General features: G+C 36.4%; 2 long non-coding RNA genes across 20 annotated transcripts in view; both read left to right on the top strand.

Moving 5' to 3' along the window:
• The first annotated feature begins 8104 nt into the window (after positions 1–8104).
• Positions 8105–25957, top strand: part of LOC148718543 (uncharacterized) — a 116135-nt gene continuing 98282 nt past the window's right edge. For 2 of the 19 annotated variants that reach the window (XR_015993699.1, XR_015993698.1), the window contains exons 1-8: positions 8113–8587; positions 13545–13580; positions 14900–14967; positions 15393–15485; positions 15987–16076; positions 16992–17071; positions 17567–17688; positions 18776–18818. This is a non-coding gene — a long non-coding RNA (uncharacterized LOC148718543). Of the gene's footprint in view, positions 8588–13544; positions 13581–14899; positions 14972–15392; positions 15486–15968; positions 16077–16451; positions 16645–16991; positions 17072–17566; positions 17689–18549; positions 18688–18775; positions 18819–18915; positions 18981–20033; positions 20948–21350; positions 21451–25957 lie in introns of those variants that run through there. The other 17 variants (XR_015993701.1, XR_015993697.1, XR_015993689.1 and 14 more) reach the window with 15 other exon arrangements.
• Positions 19052–19658, top strand: LOC148718550 (uncharacterized). The gene is made up of 2 exons (XR_015993714.1): positions 19052–19263; positions 19427–19658. It is a non-coding gene; the product is annotated as an uncharacterized LOC148718550 (long non-coding RNA).

Raw genomic sequence — 25957 nt, 5'->3', positions numbered from 1 at the left:
CGCATGTTTTTACCTTGAACGGACCATTGTTCATTTTCCGAGAATTTTGAATACTCATTAGAATTGTGCAGCGAATTTTAAATATCCCTATTGTTCATTTTCTGAGAATTTTGAATACTCAAGAAATGCTCCCTGCGTAGTACTTAATGCATCACATCAAACATGAAGTTTTCAATTTATTTACATCAAATTATTAAACACACTCCTTCGTCATATGTTTGTTTCCAAACTTCGTCCACTCAAGTATAAGAGTGGAAGCAAGAGAGACACTTTCCTGGGTGGAAAACATTTGTCAAGTAGCTAGAACGATATAGTCTTTACAGTATATCAAGCTGATGCGAATTAAGTTACGAGCACTATGTTTCTTAAGTTTTAACATGCAAATAAGTAGTGGTAGCCACATAGTTGCAAGTTTTTAATTCATTGAAAAAACTCCCCATCACATTTTACCACTTTATCACGATTACTTCATGTTAACTCTGTACAGCCTTTTCATTATTTAAAAGACCACTAACTGAAAGCAAGTAACAGTCAAATCAACAAAAAAGGGGGCTGTTGAAAACTAATTGTATTGCTCACTAAGTAGCAAAATTTCCGGGCGCCTACCAAAAAAGGCAACATTGTGACTTCATTAGCCACGGTTGTTCTAAATTATCTTTGAACAGATTATTCTATATCAATGTGTGGTAGATCGCTATGCAAATGTTGGCAACTTTAGCAGCACACTAAAATTCATCAATTGGCACAATTCATGTCTTCTTAATCTTGCGTTTTAATATGGGAGAAGGAACCATCATAATTAAAACTTTTTGACCGGAAAAGCTTACCTAAAAAGGAAGCTTTCGGCTAGCTTTCGATATTTCTGCGAATCGATTATGTGCCCCCGGAGGCGCTATTGTGAATTTATTTTGAGATGTTTATTATCTGTCGTTAGTGTCACGGCAAGAACTGAAATAATTATATCTTTCGATCTACTGGGCATAATTCGCTGACTAAAACGGTAAAATGTTTCCCCTCTGAAAAACAATTCTCGAAATTATTTTGTGATGTTTATTTTTTTCTGTAGTACTCCGAAACAAAGAGTAGGTAGCGCCTAGAAACATCCCGTCAAAAAGGGGTCAAGATCGGAATTCTATTGTTACTCTCTCTCACTTACTCACTCACTCATTCACTCACTCACTCACTCATTCACTCAATCAATCCCTCACTTACTCACTCACTCACTCACTCACTCACTCATTCACTCACTCACTCACTCATTCACTCACTCACTCACTCATTCACTCAATCAATCCCTCACTTACTCATACACTCATTCACTCACTCACTCACTCACTCACTCACTCACTCATTCACTCACTCACTCACTCACTCACTCAATCAATCAATCCCTGGATCACTCACAGTTTCTAGGCAACGAGTCGATTTTAAATCGTCACGATTTATAAGTCACTCGATAGACGATTTAAAGCGAGAATCGTTTGTTTGTGAATAGAAACGCACTCACATTTTCTTGGCAACGAGTCGATTTTAAATCGTCACGATTTATAAATCACTCGATAAACGATTTAAAGCGAGACTCGTTTGTTTGTGAATAGAAACGAGACTCGTTTGTAGAAACGAGACTCGTTTTTAGAAACGAGACTCGTTTTTAGAAACGAGACTCGTTTGACAAAACGAGACTCGTTTGACAAAACGAGAGTCGTTTTGCGAAAGAAGGCTCGTGTGCCAAACTTTGCTCTTGGCGCATGCGCCGAAGTATAGTTTTTTTTCCAGGGTAAAGTTTTAGGTTCAAGATAAGCTGGGATTTTGCTGCAATATGTTAAGGTAATCTCTATTTTCTTTTTCTTGGGATTACAAAGTGCAGGGAAGGCCTAAACCGATATTTTTATAGAGCTTCTGGCATGAATTTCAGCAGATAAAGTAGCACTGGATATTTATGTCGAATTAAGTTCAAAGCTTGAATCGGATCCTATCCCATTACTAAGGTTACTTCATTTTTCCACAACAAGAGGGAAACCAGAAATTAAAACCATGAAAGATGTACATTTTGATAAATAAAAATTAAATGCTGAAACTTCATATTCATTATGCAAGGAATATTTCATCATATTTTGCTGTTTTAGACTTTTTTTCCCTTCAAGCAGACGCATAGCTGCTTGAACTTGGGCTTTCTCTATCGCACATCTGGAGTTATCTTTAGGAGACTGCCCTATTGCCATTTGTGCTGTCGTTACGCAATTTTGTCATTTCCAATCATGGATAAGTCTACTTGTTTTTATTTTTGCCTGCTAGAGTGTAATGAATGTTGTTATGGTACTAGACAATAATCAAAAAAATATATTACTATATAGCAGTAGGTTCTTACAGATGCCAAAGGTTCAAATTGAAAAAAAAAAAAGCCGAATTTATTGCGGGCGTTTCCTTCGGAAAGCCCGAGTAATTTATGAAAACTGTATTCATAGAATACATGATCTAAAAGTACATGATCATTTCTTTCTTAAAATGAATTTTTTCGTCGTAAACTATCTTTTATCTCAGGGATCTCATCAAAATAAACGCAAATCAAAATGACAAATCTGATTCGCTATGAAAAAATGCTCTGACATGTTTATGTTTAGGAAAATTTTCTAGATTATTACAGAGATGAGATTGCTTCGGTAAGGATATTTTTAGAAAGAGAGCTTTGATTTAGTGATTGTTGGTAAATTTTTAAGAAACAGATAACGAGATTAATAATTATGCACTTAGCAGCTGCCATCCTGGGGATTGACCCTGGGGTCATACGGGGGAATAGACTTTCGTCGCCAATTTTGCATTGAAGTGCATTTGCACCTCCGAGACGAGACACATGGGAAAACACCCACTGGATTTTTACCATTGCCGCCATCTTGAGAATAAAAGATCCTTACCATGGTGACTGGCTATTACCATTGATACCTACAGATGTAAAAAAACTACTACTACTACTACTTTTTCCAGTTAGTCGCCGGCAAAAAGCCACATAGGATGTTTTTAACTTTGAGCCCTGTATAGCCCTGTATAGTAAACACAAGCTGAAGTAAGTTTTTGTTTGTGGCAAATAACATTCTTTTGGAGCATTACATTGTTTGAGTTAGTAGAGCATACTTCTTTGTCCCCAGGGGAAGGGCATTGGTAGCTTTATATTGAACAATGTTATTGTTGGTTGGGGGGCTTAGGAAATTCCTTTGCAAATGCCCAGGGGTTCCCGGGGTCACCCTCTTCCCCCCTGGGACGGCCGCTGATAAGTGCATAATGACCATGATGACTGAAACAAAAATTTTTGTTATCAGTTGCATATAAGTATAGCTCGTTGACCTCTTTGCCTCTGGAAAATGTTGTCAAATAATACCATCTGGCCCGATTACAGTCGACTAATACATATTGGAAATCTTTATATCATTTATTCTCATCACATTTGCAAAGATAACTTTTTGACAGGTATTAAAAGAAAAGTTAAGGCTATTTCAAAATAGAAGACATTGCATGATAATTTTTGCACTTATTAATAACTTCATCTACACTTTAACTAGGTTTTTCGTTTCCTTCTTGCTGAGATTCATTATTTTTCTTCTTTCTTCTCTTTCGGGTCTTCTTTTTCTTCATTTCTGGTTCTGTGAGGATAGTAAGAATAAATTGTTGTCGTCAGTTGTTTATAGGTTTTTGGTCATGCGGGATTGGCCTGAATTTCCCATTTTGGAATGCTTTGAGCAAATTAGAAAACTGGAGAAATTCTCCAGCCATGAAACTTAATGAATTTTGTTTGTTAAATCTTACCCTCACTTAAAGTTTTCCTCTCCTCAATGTCATGTCTTTGCCCTCCCACGTCCTTGTCATCTTTAAAGTTAAAGGGAAAGGCCTTGATTTTTTTTCTTCTTGCAGTTGGCAGTTAAATTTGTATTATGCATGAGTCTATAAAAACATAACTTTATAAAGGTGATTTCTTGTTACTTTATGTAAAGTTTGCTATGTTTAGAAGTACAGAAACAAATAGGTTTACAGCTTCATTTTTTCATTTTTAATTTTTTAAAATTCTGTAAAGAAAATTTTTCCACTTACCAGGAATAGTGGAATCAAGGGATTTATCACTATCGGGCTTCATACACGAGTAAGTCCCTTTAGAACTTCTGCAATAGAACCTTCTGCTATCACATCACACTCTACACACAGTTCCCGCAAGCCAGCATCCTGGAAGCGTTTGCCAGTGTTGGACAACATGGTGCATGCTGTGTGGAATACTTCCATTTTCATAACCATATCTTTCAATTTTGCGCTTTGTTTCCATTGTCCCTCGCTTGCCTTTGCATACAGTGTTAAGTCAATGACGAAGCCGATGCTCTTTAAGTTGAGCGTGTTCTTTACCTTGAGAGACTGCACTAGAACCTTGTGAACGGTAGCCATGTCATTAGCAGGCACATCGATACTCGGGAGATACCTGTTGACAGCCAGTGAGACAGTTGATCCTCATTAAGGACAGAAATGTTAAATCCATCCTAGCCACTGGCCTTTTGGTTCCCGCACCAGAAAGGGTCTCCTCCAATCTATCTATAATACCCCACGGGAGTGTTGCTTTGATATATGGCTTGATAGTTTCAGGCAAAGGACCGATCTCATGCCCCAATCGGTGTGGCATCTGGATAAGTTGAACATTGTTCGGCATACGGTAACAGTATTTGCTTGGGTGGTTTTTGTAATCCTGCCGTAACTCCTTAAATAATGTCCTGGCCAAAAGAGGTAACAAGGCGCCGCACGCGATCAGAATATTCCGCCGAGATGTGTGTGTGTTGCCAGTTTAGAGTATAGAAACGCATCTAGTTCTTCTGAAAGTTTGACTGCACTATCACATAGCTCGGTAGGTTTCGGAGGCCATGACATCTTAGTAATATTTGGGTGAAGTGCATCACAGAAGTACAGGGCAGCTTAAGATTCATATATAAATATGAAAGGAAACCCTATGTATTAACATCTGAAGTTTCTTCTCGGATTACCCTAGACGTGGGTGTGGATTTTCAGAACGGTTTACTTTTAAGTGTAAGCAGATGGTGAAAGTGTGGCCTGAGAAAGGCTTTGAATGGCTACGCACCTCATTTCTGTGTTTTCAAACATACAACCTTTTTTCGCGATTTTCTTTACATATCAAGAAAAACATCTCGATTTCTCCTTTGATGCTGATCACAAACTTTTTCTTTTTTTAAATTTGTTATTTCATGCTATTCTGACATCTTACTTTTCTACATTTACATATCCGCTCGCTTGCACCGGCTCTACAATTTCTTCTTTTCTACTTTTTATTCCAAACAAGTTAATGAAATGACTTATATCTACTTGTACGTCTTTGGCAGGAACAACAGTAATCCATCGTTTCATGAAAAACATCTTCCCGTCATTGCTTTATGCAGTGGCTTTGGTTGGATGTTTTCCACGCATCGAGTGGCAGTTTGGGAGTTTACAATGGAAAACTTTAATTAAGGCAAAAAAAAAAAAAAACTGTTAAAACATCGATCTATCGATCCCTTCAGAAAAACACACTTTCTGTGTTGAGTCCATCACTTTTTCAATCAACCAATAAAAAAAATTCAATTGCCGTATTCTGATTCTTGTTCGCAAGAAAGTTGAGAAATCTCCAATTAAATCCATATATAATTAAACTATACCAGTGTGTTTTGAAAGGTAGAAACCAAAGAATTTGCTACAATAATATTTCTTTTGATTGGAAATTATTGAATCAAGGTGCTACTCAAGGTAGCGTAAGCGGACCCTATCTATTCCATATTTTTATAAATGATCTAGAGATCTAATGATCTAGATACCCTGCCAGTGTTATTCTAGTATGCTGCTGTTTCAAATATCATTGCTCCTGTTTACAATTTAAAGACATGTCTGAGACATTGGTCAAACATTTCTTAGAGTGGATAGAAAAGAATGGAATGTTCTGTAACCCTAGCAAATGTAAGGAGCTTACAGTCCTAGAAAGGCAATCATGAATTGTACCCTCCTGTATTAGGGATCCCTAGTTGTACTTATGTGAGCATTCTAGGTGTCACCTTTCAGAGTGACTGTAGGTTCAATACACATGTTAAATGCTTCTATGTCCTTAAATCTCTACGTAAAGAGGGGTATAAGCAGGTAGAAATAGACTTTCTTTTCGATTCCTTAGAACTTCCCCGATTTCACGTATGCCCATATGGAGCATCAGACTCCGACCCCACCCCAGTACAATGTTTTTTTCGATCGTTGTTGGAAAAGGAATTTTATTACAAGAAATCACAATTTACCATCAATTTTACAGAAGCAGTAGTATTTTTAAAAAGGTTTCTAAGGCCGCCAATCACCCCTGTCGCTTTTTATTCCGCTTGTAAAGGCCTGCAGCTACAATTTACGGACTAGGTCTGGCACCAGAACAAGCATCAAAAGAAAACGTTTTAAAAATACATTCGTTGGTCGTTTAACTTTTAGACATAACCTATATGACAATTTCTAACTGTAATCAGGTGGTAAATTTAATTATGTGGAATTATTAACCTTTTAACTCTTTTAACTCAAATTGCTTGTAACACTAGGATTGTATTTTTTTGTTTTGAATCAATAGAGACCATTATTATTATTATTGTTATTATTATATTATTATTATTCATTATTAAGCACGCTTATTTAAGGTTACTTCCTACCTTCAGAGGCTGATTTTTTTTTTGACTAGATTGAAGTTACACTTTTTAACTAGCGTTTGCAAAAGAAAAAAAAATTAAAAATCTCAAAAAGTGTCCGACTTATTTAAAAAAACGTATTTTCGAATAAAAGTTAATAAATCAGGAAGGTGTCATAATCTCGTAAATGGGCGAACTCCCCGGGGGAATATTCGAATATTCGGAGGAATATTACATCGCGCCCTTGACAAATTTCACACGTGGAAGTAATCTGCTCGTAGAAAGTCTTTTCTCGTGGAGATAACACAAAACTCAAAATTAGAGAAGAGTCCTTGGGTAAAGAAAAAGAAAAAGAAAGGTCCAAAGAAGAGAGAAATGGCAGCATTTTGTCAAAAAAAAAACAAAACAAAACAAAACAAAGCGACAAAGGTTCTTGGTTTGGCCAGGAGCCGTCGACAAGCTCGGCATCCATTGAAGATCGACAGCATTCGATTATCCTTGGGGTAAAGAGCTGAAAAATTCAAGTCAACACCACAGAAGGTTGTAAACAAGATTCTTCGTTGGAATCTGACGAAACCGATGGAGAAAAAGAAGAATGCGACAGATTTACCCTTTCTGCCGCGGGTTTTCTCTTCGCCGACTTTGTCCATTACTAAACGATCAACAGGGCGAGATAAAAAAAAAAAAAAAAAAAAAAAGACTGCTACACGATACTTTTCCCGGGAAAATCTTGATCCATTGTCATTGACGCCAGGTCTCGTCTATCTCATTGGTTTGCGGTTTCAGGAGGCGAGATAATCTCCTGGTGTGGCGCAAGTTGTTTACAAACCTTTGGGAGCTAAAATCTCGCATTTGATTTTGAGAGGAATACATCCACTTTGAACGAATTTATAGGGTATGTAGATTTCACCGATTTTCGTGAAATTTCGCGAAAACATTCCCGTGATGATGACTAACAAAAGTGTGTCAGGAAATTTTGAACTTTTAAATATTTTTTACGTGGTGTCCATTTACGCAAAACGCTTCGCATATTTTTCGCTACCCTAACTTTAGATGCGAATATCCAGACAACCAATCAGAATATCGGAAAAGCCTGACACACCTTTGTTGATTGATGCCTTGTGAATGAGACTAGGCAGCCATTTTTCTCGTGCCGCGGGATCCGATACCCGATAAATTCGATAGAAGAACACTCGGTCGTTTCACGCCTTTCTGGCTCCTGACACTTCCTAAATGAAAAAATCGCCGAAATTATATTTTTATCGTAAATTGCATTTATTAACCTTTGTTTTGATGTCTAGTTTGTTAGGATTTTCTTCCAACTAGCGCGCGTACGAATTTTCTCCCGAAGGACATCCGCGAAGGTAGGAGGTAACCTTAATTTTTGGGCTTTCAGGGTGGGCGCTTATTTGAGGCTGTGCGCTTATGGTAACCCATCCTCCCTGAGGTGATACCGCTGACAAACGCCAAGATGCCCCTTGGCTCGGGATTGAACTATCCCACGCCGGCAAAGGTCCTTGAGGAGAATAGAGCCTTTGTCTTAAAACGAATCAACCGCAATGTCATTCAAATGTTTACTTTGCCATCAAGGTCGTGATTTTACATCTTAGATTTACCGGCTTCGTGCACGCCTTCAGCCTTATCTTTTTCTCCCTTCGATGTGTTTTTAATTTTTAACAAGCACTGCGTGTTCCAACTTGATGTGACAGCTTAGACTTAGTTATGGCTTAAAGAGGAAACCAGCAGCTACAGCCACAATGGTAGGCGTGTGTCGAGAATGGCAGTTGTTTTAGAAGTTGCTTAACGAGAATGTAGTGGAATACATCGCATAAACAATCCATTTCTGTTACATGATGACACATCTATGCTTTTGAAATGCTACCGGTTGCTACGTTGTTTACAAGGCAAGAGTCGAGAGTCGGGTAAGTACGTGACTAAATTCAGCTGAATTTTATAAGTTCACCGTTCAACTTATGTTACAAGTAAGCTAGTGCCACGTATTCTTATTGCAGTATCATAAATGCCAAGCAAGGGTTTTGATTACCCTCCTGTCCAATAGCCAAAGAGGTTTTGAGCGGAATTACGCGAAACAATTCCATGCTTGCATAAATTTGGCCCCAGCGTTTCATTATTCGGCTAAACTTCAGAATTCCCGGCCACTGAAAAATCATTCATCAAATCCTGCTACCGCAGTACCGCAGTCTACATACTTTACCTAATATCTGCATTATATTAAACATCGTAGTTAGTATTGATGTTCGTCTCTCGATACGAACGGATGCCGACGATATTAAACATCACAAAATATACCGCTTGCATATCCTTTACCTAATATCTGCATTATATTAAACGTCGTAGTAAGTGTTGAGGTTCGTCTCTCGATACGAACGGATGCCGACGATATTAAACATCACAAAATATTCCGCTTGCATCATACGAGTTGGTGTTCATCTTGTTCTTCCTTGCTACCGTAGTCCCGCAGTCGATAGAGGTTTCCCGCATGACGTCGCGTTTCCATAGCAACGCATTCACGGCCATCTTGAAGGTCAACTTCTCGCGGAAAACAGAAGACGAACCGAAGGGCTGAAGTAAAGATGGACAATTTTTGCTCTGTTGTCGGTTGTTTCAACCGCTCAAATCGCGACAAGAAGGGATATTATTGTTTCCCAAGTGTTATAGTCCATCAAGGAGAAAAAGCGCTCGATCTTTTCTCTAAAAGACTCAAATCGAAATCCTAAGTAGTCCTTATTAAGCACTGAAGGCTTTCTCAATGTTAAGTCTTGCCAATCAGGACTTATCTGTTGTTCAAAGTGAGTAATGTTTCATTTGTGGCTTTCCTGAAATTGTAGTTTCTGGTATTGTAAACCAGAATAGTTTACATGCAAACTGTTTCTCTGGAGTAAGTTTGACTTTTAAGGTTGTTTGAGATAGATGTGAACATTGAAATTACCAGTTCATCAGAGCATACCCATTGAAGCACTTAAAACTTTCTCGATGGCACATCGAAGGTTGGCAGCTGGCAAAATGGCACATCTTGCCACTCAGTGCTTCTCTGGTGTTCGGAAGTGAGTAATGTTTCATTTGCGGCTTTCCCGAAATTGAACTTTCTAGTATGGGAAACCAGACTAGTTTGCATGCAAACTTTTTCACTGGAATAAGTTTGACTTTTAAGGTTAATTGAGATTGATAAACCTTGAAATTACTGGTTAATTGGAGCATATACCCATGGAAGCACATTGCATTGCAGTGTCGTGGGGACTTGTATACAAGTCAATGCATATTGGAATTACAAATTTATATTGCTTTGGCAGGGAGTGAGCCCTGCCACTCTTGTGTCTGGTTTATTTCATTTTCAGGGGCAGATATTTTTGTACCAGAATATCACCTGTTTTGTTTTGTTTTCTATTTGGGGTTGTGTTTCCATGCATTTCCCATAAATATCAATGCACTGATTGTGTACTTTACTATAAAATTTAATTATTGGGAGTGAATTAACTATTATTGTTATTTGGAGCAGTATTGATGAGTGTGACTTCTATTTTTTAGGGACTGTGTAATTTGGGCACCAGCAAATGGTGATGTAACCCAGTGTTTTCTTAGAGGCAACACACAGACTGCCAAAAATAAAAAATACAAAAAAAACCTACTAGAAGTGCTCCTTCAGCTGTTGCAAAGGGGCTGCTCTTAATGTGACACACATGAATGCAGTGTAGCCCTATTTTTCTAGGTAATTACTGTAAGGGTCCAACTATTTTGTTCTTTGGGGAAGGGGTTGGCAATTCATTTTGGCAAGGATTTTTTCCCTGAACCTCTTGGTGGGTCATTTTGGGTTGTTGTGTAACCAAATGTTTCCTTATAGACCTGGTATATTAAGGGTCTACCCATCAGTGTATTATTACACCCGAGTGATTTCCTAGAGCTGGCTCATCACTTATAGTGATGTATCTGGTCTACAAACATTAATATCAAATTTCTTTTGATGTTCCATCAAATTTTTCCAACCTTTGAACAAAAGAAATCATTGTTTCAAGAGCCAACCATGTGGTAAAGCAATGAGAAAAATTACTATTAACGTTAACGTCGCTGTATCAAGGAAACCCAGTTCAGTTGAAAATATACCCTTTTCGAGGGAGTAAAACCATCAAACATTTTTGGATTGTAGGTTGTCAAAGCGCTTTAAACTTACAATTGATCTTCTAAAGGATTTGCAGCCACTCAGCTAGCATTATTGGGAAGCAATACAAAGTACCTTTTGGCTAGAATTCAAGGCCTAAAATTTCGTTTGCAAAATCTAAAGAGACGAAATTCTTTTTAAACTGTCTTCATATACATCCTAATTTTTTCGTCCAGTGAATTTAGGACTAGATGGTTCACGAGGTCCACGTAAGTTATCGGTGGAAAATCGCTAACATTTGACGATCATTCCTTATTTGCGATCTCAAACGGATCAATGTTGTCTATACAAGCTATTTTTTGCAAATATTTCTCTTTATCGAGCGGATCGAGCGTTGAAACGTAAGTTTTTTTCGCAGACATTGTCAGAATCGCTTGTTAACATTGGAAGACCTGACCTTCAAGATGGTAGCCAACATGGTTGCTACGGCATACGTGACGTCAGCGGGAAACCTCTATTGGCTAATTTTCTTGTATTTCACATCTTTTAAGCTTCCACATAGTTATTACAATGCTTTATTTCAGGATATTTTGAAATACTCATAACCCTCGGGTTAGGGTTTTGGGTTAGGGTTAGGTTTTAGGCTTTTAACGTATTTCTTTATAGGGTTTTAGCGTATGGCAATTTAGTTTAGAGCTCACTTTATTACTTATTCAAGGACTGCGGTACTACGGACCGCGGTAGCAGTTCATTTGAACACCTAGTTTAATACTTATTCATCCACGGCGGGAGTGCGGACCGCGGTAGCACTTGAGTTTAAAAATTACATTACTGCATATTCATCTACTTCAGTAGTGCGGATAGCAGTAGCACTTCATTTTAAAGTTTCATTTCATACATATTCATCCACTTCGGTACTGCGGACCGCGGTAGCACTTCAGTTTAAAAATTAGTTTAATACTTATTCATCCACTGCGGGAGTGTGGACCGCGGTAGCACTTGAGTTTACATATTACTTTACTACTTATTTATCCGCTTCAGTAGTGCGGACCGCGTTATCACTTGACTTCATAAATTAGTTTACTACTTATTTATCGACTTCGGCAGGGCGGACAGCGGTACCACTTCATCCTTTATCTTAGCAAGTACATTTTATTTGTTAGCCGACTTCGGACTGCGGACCACGGGAGCACTCGATTTATAAAGGGCGTGAGTGGCCGGGTATTCTGAAGTTGCTCCCATTATTCAATAACTATTTGCAATCAGGCTTGTTTACTGGAGGTTTGAGATGGATCCAAAAACGAACGCAGCTCCTATAAGGATTTGGGAAATTTTTCTTTATAAAGTTCCCTGTGAAATCTGTCACTACGTTCCGAAAGTAAAGATGACCCATGATCTGACCTTGAACTGAGTTCGCTTGCAAACGAAGATACGTTCTTAATTTACTTTGATTTGGAGTCTGGCGCAGTTAAAACGCCGAATTTTTATAGGACACGAAGAAGCTAATCAACTACTTTAACCAAGTACATCAAAAGATCGATTTTTAACTCTGTCATGTTGGTTCGTTCCGAAGATTACCTTTTTTTTGGATTAAAAATTAAAACTAATTTCAATAAGTAACTGGCGTGACCAAGCAACTATCATTATGCATTGTTTGCGTTATTATTTGTCTCCACATTTCTTATTCAATAAACAATTTAAAAAGAAAGCTCCTAACAGGTTCAAGGTCTTTTCTTGTTATTTCCATAATATTAGGTAAATCTTAGTCAGTAGGGCTCAATGTTTTGACCCTGTGAAAAGGTTATTCACTTGAAAAACGAGTGTAAGGGTGGCCCCTTAATTTTTTTCAACGTGAGAATTAAGTACAGTGATCTACGTATGCTGTTCCTCGGTGAAACCAAAAGTTGACCTTTTCATTTGCCAAATATTGTATATAAATTATTGTAATTCATTGTGAGGTCCAAACAATGGATGCAAGTTCAGAATCTCAACCACTGAACTTTATCATTTGGTTAGAGCCATTTGAAAGAGAAATTACCCGATGAAGTAAAAGGAAAGAAAAATAGAAATGTAATGCCACATTAGCCATGATGCGTGGAGGTTATGATTTTGATGGATTTTCATTCATTTATGTCATGCATTATGAAGAATTGAAACAGCTCTGAAGGCAGATATGTTTCTGTACTTTCCATTTCGTATTTATTCGCTCAGGAGAAAAGGAACAGAAATTCTAGCAATCTGTAGTAATTTAACCATATTGCATAACCAAGTTATAAAGGAAAAGAGCTTGAATATTAGGCTTGTGGGAGAGGATTTTCAATTTAACACACCAGCCTAGGAGAGTTGGGAGATGATTTGGCTTAGTAAAAAATGCACTACTTTCAAAAACCAGGTAATTGCCAAGTCAATTAGATAGTGGAATTATCACAACCTTGGAAATATGTTAAGAGTTCATTTATAAATTTTAAAATAGGAAGAGCATTGTTTATCCTGAGATCACTCTCTCCGCTGATCGGAAACATTGAAATCAAGGTTAAAATTCAGAAAAGGAGTATTTATGCACCAATTATCAACAGCTATTTTTTTTTATGAAAGGCAAGTAAAGCAAACAGAAGCAACTTCTTGAAATAGTTTCCACTTGATCAAAGTTCAGGGTGATATTTAAAAAATTGTACAGCACTCGATGGTTCCTTTTCACTCTCATATAGATTTTTTCCTTATTTAGTGGTACCAGTGACTTGGCTAACATATTCGTTCTTTTGCAGAAATTCGGACAATTCCCCTGGAGCTTTATTTCAAAGGTTTGTATGATTGTCCCCTATTTTTTATCTATAGTTCAACTTGCTTATAATACTAAGACTCATAGTTTTTATTGGAATTAAATTTGCTGCAAATCTAAAGCTATCACCTGTAGAGGATCTATATACCTTGGCTGGCCCCAAATTAAATGCTTTCTTTTGAGCTTGTTTAGGATATTGCTCTTAGACTTGCTGAGGATACTGGTCTTTGACTCGCTGAGGATACTGGTCTTTGACTCGCTGAGGATACTGGTCTTTGACTCGCTGAGGATACTGGTCTTTGACTCGCTGAGGATACTGGCCTTTGACTCGCTGAGGATACTGGTCTTTGACTCGCTGAGGATACTGGTCTTTGACTCGCTGAGGTTACTGGGCTTTGACTCGCTGAGGATACTGGTCTTTGACTCGCTGAGGATACTGGTCTTTGACTTGCTGAGGATACTGGACTTTGACTCGCTGAGGATACTGGACTTTGACTCGCTGAGGATACTGGTCTTTGACTGGCTGAGGATACTGGGCTTTGACTCGCTGAGGATACTGGTCTTTGACTCGCTGAGGATACTGGACTTTGACTCGCTGAGGATACTGGTCTATGACTCGCTGATGATACTGGGCTTTGACTTGCTGTGGATACTGGACTTTGTAAGTCTGGCTCATTGAGAAGAAGTCTGGTTGACTCGCTGAGAATAATTCTGGTTGGCTCGCTGAGAACAAGTCTGGTTGGCTCGCTGAGATCAAGTCTGGTTGGCTCGCTGAGAATAATTCTGGTTGGCTCGCTGGGAATAAGTCTGGTTGGCTCGCTGAGAATAAGTCTGGTTGGCTTGCTGAGAATAATTCTGGTTGGCTCGCTGAGAATAAGTCTGGTTGGCTCGCTGAGAATAATTCTGGTTGGCTCGCTGAGAATAAGTCTGGTTGGCTCGCTGAGAATAAGTCTGGTTGGCTCGCTGAGAATAATTCTGGTTGGCTCGCTGAGAATAAGTCTGGTTGGCTCACTGAGAATAATTCTGGTTGGCTCGCTGAGAATAAGTCTGGTTGGCTCGCTGAGAATAAGTCTGGTTGGCTCGCTGAGAATAAGTCTGGTTGGCTCACTGAGAATAATTCTGGTTGGCTCGCTGAGAATAATTCTGGTTGGCTCGCTGAGAATAAGTCTAGTTGGCTCGCTGAGAACGAGTCTGGTTGACTCACTGAGATGTTTGGTATTGCTATAATAAAAAATTATTTCAGCCAAAATTTCTCAAATAGGGTTAGTTGTAGTGGGAGTATGTCTTTCTGTCATTAGAAAGACATACTCCCACTTGTTTTTTTCTTCTTTTTTTCCCCAGTACAACTATCTAATGTCAAGTTATGGATCTTTACATTGTAACAATGAAGCTGTGAATGAATAGAGGTGGTAGGTGTGAATGATTAAAATCTTATTGTGGAATTTTAAAGTAACATGCCCCACCTTTCCTCCCCCCCCCCCAAAAAAAAAAATTTAAATAACCAGAATACTAAATGCCAAGGAAGGCAAGGTAGTAATATTGTTTATTAAAATATATACCAATACCTAATCTAATTATAGTAATATCATGCATATGCTGCGAGAATTAGGTTTAATATAATTTAATAGGTTTACAACTACACAATTAACATTTGTGGGTAAAACCAATGTTCATAATGTTGATGTCTAGAACCTGTCTATCTAATAACAAAATTAAGAATAAAGAGCAATTCTCCTTTCAACAGAACACTGACAAAATTTTAAACACATAGCTTCCCCAAATCAAAACATAACATTCAAAGCCATTAAAATATTTGACTATTTTCCATCTGCAGTAAGGACCACATTTGGAAGAAGAGGTCCATTTAGTGAGTTGATGATCCTTATTCCAAAAGAAAATAACCCCAGTCTAAATGTTTGCTTTTCAGGTAAGTTGAAAAATTTTGCCAATCAATGACAATTATCAAACCCTCTTAACCCTTTAACTCCCTAGATCTGACTGTTAAATCTCTCCTCTAGCTGATACACATTTCTTTGTAAATCAGTTACAGGAATTTGCCACTTAAGTTTAAGAATTTACATGCTAATTAACTGGGAGTTTAGAAGTTAATAAAAAAATTAATGTATTTCTGAATTAAGGCTGTTGTAGAGTCTCAATCTATATTTTTTCCTTCCTGATGTGCGTCATTGCAAAAAAATGGCTCATACTGATCTACTCTGTGGAGTGAATTGGTTTTTGAGGAGATTGATATAACTTAAAAATGAAAAGTGTAACATTTGAAAGATTGCTACCTTAAAAATGTCTCCTAAAGTTGTCCCAATAGCTGTTAACAGTGTTTGGTTTTACTTATTGAATTAATATTGAACTGGTTACCCAGTTTTTAAACTTATAGTTTTACAATGAGCATCAGACATTTTGTTACACCTAGGAGAATCCCTGAAAGATGTAAGTGATGATCAAATGGAACATACAATTTGTCACTTATGTGAACATTTCTCATCTACTTCTACAAGAGATTGTGAGTAAACCATTGGAGAATATCTATTTTTTCAATTAGTTATAAATATTTTGGATGCAGACATTAGTCACATTAGAGAAAATATTGAGAAAAGGATAAATTTCATGTACAAATACTGCCTTTTCATGTATCATACAAACAAGGCAAAAATGTCGTCATCTTTCATGCATAGAGTCTGGCCATCCATGATAAAATAAAATCTAAAGCAAATATCACATTTCTTTGGAAAACAATAGCATAAAATGCACAAGAAGGCATAAAGAAAACCATAAGAAAGATTTCCTTCATTAATGAATTTTTTCCACAAAATTAATTTTAGCTATAATAATATACATGAAAAAATTTCTCGGTTCTGATTGGTTAAGATGAATGCAGTTTTCAGTTAATTCAGTGCAGAAGAGAGTTAATTCAGTGCAGAAGAGGGCTAATTCAGTGCAAAGAAAGAAACAAACCAGACATTCTGATTGGTCAGAATCATTGGTTAATGTCAATGTCAAGGTCAATGTCAAGGTCAATGTCACTTGCAGAGTTTGAATAAATTATTTTTGCACATGATGCGCGCACTTTCTTCTGCGTAGTTATGAGAAGCTACCTCGTATTTTTTCACGTATATTATTAATAGATAATCACATGATTTTCTCATGCAATTTGGAATAAATAAGCACTTGTAAATTTTTTCAAAGACCACAAACTGCACTCGCCCTACGGGCTCATGCAATTTTGTTAGTCTTTGAAAAAATCTACTCGTGCTTATTTATTCCAAATTGCACTCAAAGTCATGTGATTACCTTTACAAAAATCTGAAACTGTTCTTGTATCAAATTGGATCAACAAAATTCTTAGAGCTGATTGAACTCATGATATTCAACTATTGTTAAAAGGTTAACAAAATTTGTAAACATTTCATTTAAAAAGTCAAGTAGCAGAAAAGTCGGACAAGCATCCAAGGGATCGAAAGAGCAGAAGGCTCCTCGTCACTAGAGAAAGCGAAAAGAGTAAGTAAATTCTTTAAACTACAAATTAAACCAAAATAATTATTGTTTCTGGAACCTTTCATCAAAGTACTAACAAATAATATAAATCCCCGATGTGCAAAATCATGTTCTATGAGTTTCATGTGCTGCAATAACTGGTGAAAACATAACATAACCATGGTGGAAAGGGAGTTGCGTAGCTAGTATAATTGTTGCAGTTCAAATTTCTGCAAAAAGGAATGCAAATTAACTTCATGGTCAATGATTGTTCAGAAAAACCTCCCTACTCTTGGTTTTCTTGTGTTTTTAGTTTTTTTCTTCATCTGGTGGTCATAACTTATGTTGCCAAAGTAAAAAGAGCGGGAATTTAATGCCTTGAACAATTGCAACCAAATTAAGGAAGACCTTTGAATAAGAAATTTAATTTGTGGTAAGCTGTATAATGCTGCATGCTTTGGGTGATTGACTTTTGACAATATATCAAAGACCTGATAAATACCATTACTTTGATATCAGGTAACAGCCATGAGAAAAAAATGTCTCACCCAAGAACCTGCTGGGGAATGTTTCCGGATTAAGGTTCTCCATGAAGATGACAGGGAGATAACAAGAAATTTTTTACCAAAGGAACATATCAGGTGAGTTCTGAAACAGTTGAATGATAAGTCATTACAAATAAAATAGATTAAAGTATAAAGTACCATATGGCATATATATATATATATATATATATATATATATATATATATATATATATAACTAACTGCAGAAAGTACTGTTTCGGCCTTCTGGGCCTCATCAGTGCAGTGCTGATGCTAGGATGGGGGAGAACCGAGATGGTCACCCCAAACGACCCAACCTTTGTGTTATCGTCTAAGCCATGCCAGAGTGTTCAAACTAGAGTAAACTAGCGAGCATGCGCAATTGCAGCAGCAATGACTCATCCTAGATAGAGTGCTCAATTTGGAAATGATATATATAATATTTATTAAAAACTTGATCATTGGATAATGCAATTCAAGACCTTTTATTGGCTTAGCCATTATGGTATATCAGCCAATATACCATAATCTACAAATATGGTTAGCACGTGTCAGCTTAAAATTAAAAGGGAGCTAACAATTTAATGAAATTTGATAATTTGATTTAAGGTTTGTAATAAAACAATTATTCCACTCGCGCTTGTTGGATATGAGACGATTATAGCCAACTCGGCACTACGCGCCCCGTTGGCTATCTATCATCTCATATCCAATGCGCACGCGTGGAATAATTGTTAAATATATATATATATATATATATATATATAAGCAGAAAAGTGATGGTCAAGAGGCCAACTCCAATGTAGCTTTGTTGGTTTATTAGCTCGAAGTTTCGAACATCTCATATAAGCCTGCTCTGTTAAATAGATATGCCTGCACACTATACAACTGTAGTGCATGGCCTTTAATAATTAAGCATCAACATGCTTACATTCTCTCTCATCAATTTATTTACAGGAGGTGTATGACTGGGTGGGTCAAGAGACTTCCCAAGACTATTTTACATTACATCAACTTGAATCTGGTTTTTTTTCTGATACAAAACTACCCACTGATAATCTCATCCAATCAGAAAAATTGTGCCTGATAACAAGGGTAAGTAACATGTAAAAAGGATCTTGAAAAGGCCATGTAGTAACAGCTAAATTAAAAAAAAATAGTTTATGTCAATTTTACTTCACAGAAAAAAAGATGAAGCAAATGAAATATTTGGAAAAGATGATGAGGTGAGAATAATGAAAACAGATCATTTGGTCCCTTAGTTTTTTTTTTTTCTTTTTAAAAATCCATCTTATTAATTTTACTTATCTTTCAAAACTCTAGTAGATTTCAGGTGTCTTTCTATGGCAAGTTTGATTCTGATAAATCACTTGATTCAGCTATTCCTGGTAAGTAGAGAATTCTCTTTACAGAATTTTAAAAAAATTAAAAATGAAAAAATGAAGCTGAAGTTCCTATTTGTTTCTGTACTTCTAAAGATAGCAAACTTTAAATAAAGTAACAAGAAATCACCTTTATAAAGTTATATTTTTATATACTCATGCATAATACAAATTTAACTGCGAACTGCAAGATGAAAAAAAATCAAGGCCTTTCTCTTTAACTTTAAAGATGACAAGGACTTGGGAGAGCAAAGACACGACATTGAGGAGAGGAAGACTTTAAGTGAGGGTAAGATTTAACAAACAAAATTCATTAAGTTTCATGGCTGAAGAATTTCTCCAGTTTTCTAATTTGCTCAAAGCATTCCAAAATGGGAAATTCAGGCCAATCCCGCATGACGAAAAACCTATAAACAACTGACGACAACAATTTCTTCTTACTATCCTCATAGAACCAGAAATGAAGAAAAAGAAGACCTGAAAGAGAAGAAAGAAGAAAAATAATGAATCTCAGCAAGAAGGAAACGAAAAACCTAGTTAAAGTGTAGATGAAGTTATTAATAAGTGCAAAAATTATCATGTAATGTCTTGTATATTGAAATAGCCTTAACTTTTCTTTTGATACTTGTCAAAAAGTTATCTTTGCAAATTTGATGAGAATAAATGATATAAAGTTTTCCAATATGTATTAGTAGACTGTAATCGGGCCAGATATTTGGTATTATTTGACATTTTCCAGAGGCAAAGAGATCAATGAGCTATAATTATATGCAACTGATAACAAAAATTTTTGTTTTAGTCATCATGGTAATTATGCACTTACCAGCGGCCCTCCCGGGGGGGGGGGTGGGGAAGAGGGTGACCCTGGGGAACCCCTGGGCATTGCAAAGGCATTTCCTAAACCCCCTAACCAACAATAACATTGTTCAACATAAAGCTACCAATGCCCCTCGCCTGGGGACAAAGAAGTATGCTCTACTAACTCAAACAATGTAATGCTCCAAACGAATGTTATTTGCCACAAACAAAAACTTACTTCAGCCTGTGTTTACTATACAGGGCTCAAAGTTAAAAACATCCTATGTGGCTTTTGGCGGCGACTAACTGGAAAAAGTAGTAGTAGTAGTAGTAGTTTTTTTACATCTGAAGATATCAATGGTAACAACCAGTCCCCATGGTAAGGACCTCTTATTCTCAAGATGGCGGCAATGGTAAAAATCCAGTGGGTGTTTTCCCATGTGAATAGACAAAAGTCTATTCCCCCGTATGACCCCAGGGTCGACCCCCAGGATGGCAGCTGCTAAGTGCATAATTATTAACCTCGTTATCTGTTTGTTAAAAATTCACAAACAATCATTTTATAAATCAAAGATCTCTTGCTAATAATATCCTTACCGAAGCAATCTCATCTCTGTAATAATCTAGAAAAGTTTCCTAAACATAAACATGTCAGAACATTTTTTCATAGCGAATTAGATTTGTCATTTTGATTTGCGTTTATTTTGATGAGATCCCTGAGATAAAAGATAGTTTATGACGAAAAAATTCATTTTAAGAAAGAAATGATCATGTACTTTTAGATCATATATCCTGTGAATACACTCCTCATAAATTACTGGGGCTTTCCGAAGGATACGCCCGAGATAACTTTGGCTTTTTTTTTTGCTGAGAATAAGTCTGGTTGGCTCGCTGAGAATAATTCTGGTTGGCTCGCTGAGAATAAGTCTAGTTAGCTCGCTGAGAACGAGTCTGGTTGACTTGCTGAGATGTTTGGTATAAAAATATTTGGTAATAAAAATTATTTCAGCCAACATTTCTGAAATAGGGTTAGTTGTAGTGGGAGTATGTCTCTCTGTCATTAGAAAGACATACTCCCACTTGTTTTTTCCTCTTTTTTTTCCCCAGTACAACTGTCTAATGGCAAGTGATGGATGTTTACATTGTAACAATGAAGCTGTGAATGAATAGGGGTGGTAGGTGTGAATTATGTAAATCTTATTGTGGAATCTTAAAGTAACATGCCCCACCTTTCCTCCAAAAAAAATAAAAATAACCAGAATACTAAATGCCAAGTTGTCAACCCTTTCTCTTACAACTTAGTTGATTTCTGGTACTTAATTTAGTTCATAACTACCTTTCCTTTTTTTTTTAATTCTCTTCCTTGCCATGGTCATAATCACTGCAATTTCTGGGTTTACCTTATTTATCATTTTTGGCCTAGAGTTCCTTCTTGTCTCTTGGAAGTCAAATCATCCATCTAGAAGGCCTTTTTTAGTTGAAGAGTGTTTCATCTACCTTTTACCCATGCCTGTCATCTTAAATTGACTTTCACTCAAAATTCACACCTAACTTTTTGTATTTGTTTCTCTTCAACAGTTGATGACTGGGATGGGAATTCACAGAAATGCAAACCAATGATATTTATCATGTGTTAAATAAATTAATCTTGAATATTAATAAAAATCATCAAAATATACTGGCTGACTTATGCAAAATAGTTATGGTAGCATGGGAAAAAATAGGGAGATAAAGAGAACCATCTGAATTAAATTAAATAAGTTTAGATCCTAAAAGTGATTACAGTGAAGGAAAAATGTCTGATTCAGTTAATAGCAAATCAGTTCTTGAAAATCTTGTAAGAAATAATAAAGAATGCACAGGGTTTTCATAAAAGGTTTTCAGTTTTTTGTATGACATGTATTTTTAACCCACAAAAAGGTCAAAATAGGTGTATTGCCTCTTGGTATCTAATGAAAGTCAAATCCCTCTAATTGAATATACTAAAACTGTAATTAGTACTACTTCTCTTGTTGTGGCCATCAATGATATTCAATATTCAGATATTTTTCTATTAAAAACAATATGAACTATTGAAAAGTAATATTGCTTCAATCAACTGATTTGTGAAAACTCCCCTTGGGTGAACATTTTGCAACAAACTTTGACTCGATATCAATAATAGGTAAAAATTCCCTTCTCGTTGCAGTTAAAGGCAAGTACATTACCTACTCATAGTTCATAAAAGCCTTGAAAGTATTCGAAGATGCTTGAATTCAAAAATAACAAATTCAAGGTCTTGAAAGTACTTGAATTTGAGGACTAGAGCTTGATTTTTGCAACGCTTTTTCTTTAGCAATTTTCGAGTAAAAAATTGCAGTACTTTAATAGAAAAGCTGAGAAATAATGTTAAATAATTTTAAAATTTCTTATGCAAACCTTTCCAAAAAAGGTCCTTCAATTTATCTAAAACTTGGCAAAGTCATTGAAAAGCCCTTCAATTTCAACCTCTGGCATCTGTAGGAACCTACTCCTATTATATTTTTTTCATTATTGTCTAGTACCATAACATTCATTACACTCTAGCAGGCAAAAATAAAAACAAGTAGACTTATCCATGATTGGAAATGACAAACTTGCGTAACGACAGCACAAATGGCAATAGGGCAGTCTCCTAAAGATAACTCCAGATGTGCGATAGAGAAAGCCCAAGTTCAAGCAGCTATGCGTCTGCTTGAAGGGAAAAAAAGTCTAAAACAGCAAAATATGATGAAATATTCCTTGCATAATGAATATGAAGTTTCAGCATTTAATTTTTATTTATCAAAATGTACATCTTTCATGGTTTTAATTTCTGGTTTCCCTCTTGTTGTGGAAAAATGAAGTAACCTTAGTAATGGGATAGGATCCGATTCAAGTTTTGAACTTAATTCGACACAAATATCCAGTGCTACTTTATCTGCTGAAATTTATGCCAGAAGCTCTATAAAAATATCGGTTTAGGCCTTCCCTGCACTTTGTAATCCCAAGAAAAAGAAAATAGAGATTACCTTAACATATTGCAGCAAAATCCCACCTTATCTTGAACCTAAAACTTTGCCCTGGAAAAAAAAAAACTATACTTCTGCGCATGCGCCAAGAGCAAAGTTTGGCACACGAGCCTTCTTTCGCAAAACGACTCTCGTTTTGTCAAACGAGTCTCGTTTTGTCAAACGAGTCTCGTTTCTAAAAACGAGTCTCGTTTCTAAAAACGAGTCTCGTTTCTAAAAACGAGTCTCGTTTCTACAAACGAGTCTCGTTTCTACAAACGAGTCTCGTTTCTATAAACGAGTCTCGTTTCTATTCACAAACGAGTCACGCTTTAAATCGTTTATCGAGTGACTTATAAATCGTGACGATTTAAAATCGACTCGTTGCCCAGAAACTGTGAGTGATCCGAGTGATCCAGGGATTGATTGATTGATTGATTGAGTGAGTGAGTGAGTGAGTGAATGAGTGAATGAGTAAGTGAGGGATTGATTGAGTGAATGAGTGAGTGAGTGAGTGAGTGAATGAGTGAGTGAGTGAGTGAGTGAGTGAATGAGTGAGTGAGTAAGTGAGGGATTGATTGAGTGAATGAGTGAGTGAGTGAATGAATGAGTGAGTGAGTAAGTGAGAGAGAGTAACAATAGAATTCCGATCTTGACCCCTTTTTGACGGGATGTTTCTAGGCGCTACCTACTCTTTGTTTCGGAGTACTACAGAAAAAAATAAACATCACAAAATAATTTCGAGAATTGTTTTTCAGAGGGGAAACATTTTACCGTTTTAGTCAGCGAATTATGCCCAGTAGATCGAAAGATATAATTATTTCAGTTCTTGCCGTGACACTAACGACAGATAATAAACATCTCAAAATAAATTCACAATAGCGCCTCCGGGGGCACATAATCGATTCGCAGAAATATCGAAAGCTAGCCGAAAGCTTCCTTTTTAGGTAAGCTTTTCCGGTCAAAAAGTTTTAATTATGATGGTTCCTTCTCCCATATTAAAACGCAAGATTAAGAAGACATGAATTGTGCCAATTGATGAATTTTAGTGTGCTGCTAAAGTTGCCAACATTTGCATAGCGATCTACCACACATTGATATAGAATAATCTGTTCAAAGATAATTTAGAACAACCGTGGCTAATGAAGTCACAATGTTGCCTTTTTTGGTAGGCGCCCGGAAATTTTGCTGCTTAGTGAGCAATACAATTAGTTTTCAACAGCCCCCTTTTTTGTTGATTTGACTGTTACTTGCTTTCAGTTAGTGGTCTTTTAAATAATGAAAAGGCTGTACAGAGTTAACATGAAGTAATCGTGATAAAGTGGTAAAATGTGATGGGGAGTTTTTTCAATGAATTAAAAACTTGCAACTATGTGGCTACCACTACTTATTTGCATGTTAAAACTTAAGAAACATAGTGCTCGCAACTTAATTCGCATCAGCTTGATATACTGTAAAGACTATATCGTTCTAGCTACTTGACAAATGTTTTCCACCCAGGAAAGTGTCTCTCTTGCTTCCACTCTTATACTTGAGTGGACGAAGTTTGGAAACAAACATATGACGAAGGAGTGTGTTTAATAATTTGATGTAAATAAATTGAAAACTTCATGTTTCATGTGATGCATTAAGTACTACGCTGGGAGCATTTCTTGAGTATTCAAAATTCTCAGAAAATGAACAATAGGGATATTTAAAATTCGCTGTACAATTCTAATGAGTATTCAAAATTCTCGGAAAATGAACAATGGTCCGTTCAAGGTAAAAACATGCGATAGCTTTTCTCTCAATAAAAATGTTTAGTTCATAAACAAATCTTAATTAAAAAAATAAAAATGTAACGTGTGAGTCCGTTCCCTAACAGTCACGAAAGTGTTTGACTTTAAATTTCATACAAAATTCGCAAGTGAGGAAAATAATAACAACGATACATCAACGCAAGTCAATGGCATGATTCCAAGAGAAATAATCAAATCACCCGTTTCATACATTAAAAAATTCTCAGAAAAAAATCGAGCGATAAGATTATTCAAAAACGCAGCACCATGCTCATGAACATCACAATTCTCGGGTAAAAAATAAACCATAGAGCAGACAAATCGGGGAAAATACGAAATGACAGCAGGCGTTGTAACCTAGGTAGTCTCATTATTATCTGTCCATCAAATTTTAATCAAGTCATAGCATCGTTACATTTTTTGGGATCAAAGTCAATGACCTGTCTGTCAAAATTGTTACCGATTTTTTTCTGAGTTATGACATGTGTCAATCAATGATAGGCCAATGGAAAACTAGCAATGGGTGTATAAGAGTGGCTACGAGTCGGAATGGTATGATCATACATGGGACCAAAGTGATGATGAAGAAAGTTCAGTTTCATCCAATCATGTAAACTGTAATTAGTACTACTTCTCTTGTTGTGGCCATCAACGATATTCAATATTCAGATATTTTTCTATTAAAAACAATATGAACTATTGAAAAGTAATATTGCTTCAATCAACTGATTTGTGAAAACTCCCCTTGGGTGAACATTTTGCAACAAACTTTGACTCGATATCAATAATAGGTAAAAAATTCCCTTCTCATTGCAGTTAAAGGCACGTACATTACCTACTCATAGTTCATAAAAGCCTTGAAAGTATTCGAAGATGCTTGAATTCAAAAATAACAAATTCAAGGTCTTGAAAGTACTTGAATTTGAGGACTAGAGCTTGATTTTTGCAACGCTTTTTCTTTAGCAATTTTCGAGTAAAAAATTGCAGTACTTTAATAGAAAAGCTGAGAAATAATGTTAAATAATTTTAAAATTTCTTATGCAAACCTTTCCAAAAAAGGTCCTTCAATTTATCTAAAACTTGGCAAAGTCATTGAAAAGCCCTTCAATTTCAACCTTTGGCATCTGTAGGAACCTACTCCTATTATTTTGATTATTGTCTAGTACCATAACAACATTCATTACACTCTAGCAGGCAAAAATAAAAACAAGTAGACTTATTCATGATTGGAAATGACAAAATTGGGCAACGAAAGCACAAATGGCAATAGGGCAGTCTCCTAAAGATAACTCCAAATGTGCGATAGAGAAAGCCCAAGTTCAAGCAGCTATGCGTCTGCTTGAAGGGAAAAAAAAGTCTAAAACAGCAAAACATGATGAAATATTCCTTGCATAATGAA

The sequence above is a fragment of the Stylophora pistillata genome, chromosome 12 (assembly GCF_964205215.1).
Source record: "Stylophora pistillata chromosome 12, jaStyPist1.2, whole genome shotgun sequence".
Taxonomy (NCBI): domain Eukaryota; kingdom Metazoa; phylum Cnidaria; class Anthozoa; order Scleractinia; family Pocilloporidae; genus Stylophora; species Stylophora pistillata.
Note: the sequence above shows the minus strand (reverse complement) of the source record. Positions and strands in the feature narration are given on the sequence as shown.